This window comes from Pongo pygmaeus, chromosome 19 (genome assembly GCF_028885625.2).
Source record: "Pongo pygmaeus isolate AG05252 chromosome 19, NHGRI_mPonPyg2-v2.0_pri, whole genome shotgun sequence".
NCBI lineage: Eukaryota > Metazoa > Chordata > Mammalia > Primates > Hominidae > Pongo > Pongo pygmaeus.
The window spans coordinates 76581384-76583726 of record NC_072392.2 but is presented as its reverse complement, the minus strand read 5'-3'; the positions used below and the strand labels follow the sequence as shown (position 1 = coordinate 76583726).

General features: G+C 45.1%; 1 non-coding gene across 1 annotated transcript; it reads right to left on the bottom strand.

The window, feature by feature from the left end:
- Positions 1-1267: 1267 nt before the first annotated feature.
- LOC129018435 (U6 spliceosomal RNA) lies at positions 1268-1373 on the bottom strand. Its single transcript, XR_008495266.1, has one exon. It is a non-coding gene; the product is annotated as a U6 spliceosomal RNA (small nuclear RNA).
- Positions 1374-2343: the final 970 nt, after the last annotated feature.

Genomic DNA, 2343 nt, shown 5'->3' with positions numbered 1-2343 from the left:
CTACTCAGGAGTCTGAGGTGGGAGGATCATCTGAGCCCGGGAGGTTGAGGCTGCAGTGAGCTGTGATTGTGCCACTGCACTCCAGCCTGGGTGACAGAGTGAGACTCTGTCTCATAATAAAATAAAATAAAAATACAAAAATCTTTTCGGTATCTGCTTCTCCCTCAATGTGCTACCCTTCTCTTTTTCCTGATGCAACCAGAGTTTAGGGAAGAGTAATTTGTACTTAAAGCTCTCCCCCAACCTCCACTTCCAACTTATTTCCTCAACCACTGACCATTTGCTTCTATCCTCGTGGTGTTATTCATTTATGTATTCGCTCACTCAACAGATAGTTGTCAAGAACCCTCTGTATGCCAGTAATTGTCAAAACTTCTGCCTCAGAGTTTACCAGTTACCTCCTGATCTCATAGTTCTCAAACTTTGCTGTGCATTGGAATCACTTGGTATTTTTTTAAAATACTGATGCCTGAGTCCCACCCTGAGGTATTCTGAATTAATTGGCCTGGGTGTGACCTGGGCTTCAGGATTTTTTTTTTTTTTTTTTTTGACAGAGTCTAGCTCTTTTGCCCAGGCTGGAGTGCAGTGGCGTGATCTTGGCTCACTGTAACCTCTGCCTCATGAATTCAAGTGATTCTCCTGCCTCAGCCTCCCTAGTAGCTGGGATTACAGGTGCATGCCACCACGCCTGGCTAATTTTTGTGTTTTTAGTAAAGACAGGTTTTCACCATGTTGGCCAGGCTGGTCTCGATCTCCTGATCTCAAGTGATCTGCCGGCCTCAGCCTCCCAAAATGCTGGGATTACAGGTGTGAGCCACCAGGCCCAGCCTGTCCTAATCTCCTGATGCAGGGTTTTTCAACCTCAGCACAATTGCTATTTTGGGCCAGGATTATTCTTCGTTGTTGGGGGTTTTCCTATGCATTGCAGAGTGTTTAGTAGCACCTGTGTCCTCTAATTTCTAGATGATAGAAGCACACACATTTCCTTTCAGTCATCACAAACCAAAAATGTCTCCAGACATGGCCAGATGTCCCCTGGAAGTGGCAAAATAGGCCCTGATTGAGTAGCTCTGCCCTCGTGTCTTCAGTTCTCCTCCTCCTTGATCTGTCTGTAACATTGTGAAACCCCTCTTTCAGAAGCCTCTCGTTATTAAAAAAAATTTTTTATAGAGATGAGGTCTTGCTATGTTGCCCAGGCTGGTCTTGAACCTCAGCCTCCCAAAGTGCTGGGAGCACAGGCATGAGCCACTGTGCCTGGACTTTTTTAAAAAATATGGAACATTTCACGAATTTGCACATCATCCTTGCACAGGGGACATGCTAATCTTCCTGTATGGTTCCAATTTTAGTAAATGTGCTGCTGAAGCAAGCGCTCTCCTTTCCTTTGGCTTTCACAGCACTGTTCTCTGTGACTCAGTATGGAAGGACATAGTGATATTCAAAAGATGTTTGTAGAATGGATCTAGAAGTTGCTCATGTGTATTTGGCTCACCTCTGATTGGCCACTTATCTGTAAGGGAGACTGGAAATGTAATCTTTATTGTGGGTTTAGCATGAGTTTAGCTAAAAACCAGGGTTCTAGTCCTACAGTACATCCAGGTCATACTTTTAACTTGTTTTCTCCTTCCCACTGCCTGGAAGTACAGTAGTGTTAAGCCATCTTGGACAATGTGAGAAAAGGCATGACCCCGGGCTTGGTGGAGCAAAAAGATAGGAGGAATCTGAGTCTCTGACATCCCAGAGCCACCACACCAACCCTAGACTGCTTACTCTTGAATTATGTGAAAAAGAAAAAAAAGGCCATGCGCGGGGGCTCATACCTGTAATCCCAGCACGTTGGGAGCCCGAAGTGGGTGGATCACGAGGTCACGAGTTCAAGACCAGCCTGGCCAAGATGATGAAACCCTGTCTCTACTAAAAATACAAAAATTAGCCAGGTGTGGTGGTGGGCACCTGTAATCCCAGCTACTTGGGAGGCTGAGGCAGAGAATTGCTTGAACCCGGGAGGCAGAGGTTGCAGTGAGCCGAGATCATGCCACTGCACTCCAGCCTGGGCGACAGAGTGAGACTTCTTCTCAAAAAAAAAAAAAAGAAAAAAAAAAGAGAGAAAAAAAATACCCTCTGTCTGGTTTAAGCCTACCATTAATAGGGTATCGTGACTGCATTAACTGGACCTACATCCTGGTAAGTAGACCCAATCAGGTTCAACTTTCACTTTCAGCAGCTCTCAGATCTATATGTCCACTGAAATACTCCCAAGATTCAATCCCACATTTCAGCTACCTTCTGGACTCTCCAGCTGAATGTCCAACTAGAATCTTAAAACCTAGGATGTACATTTAA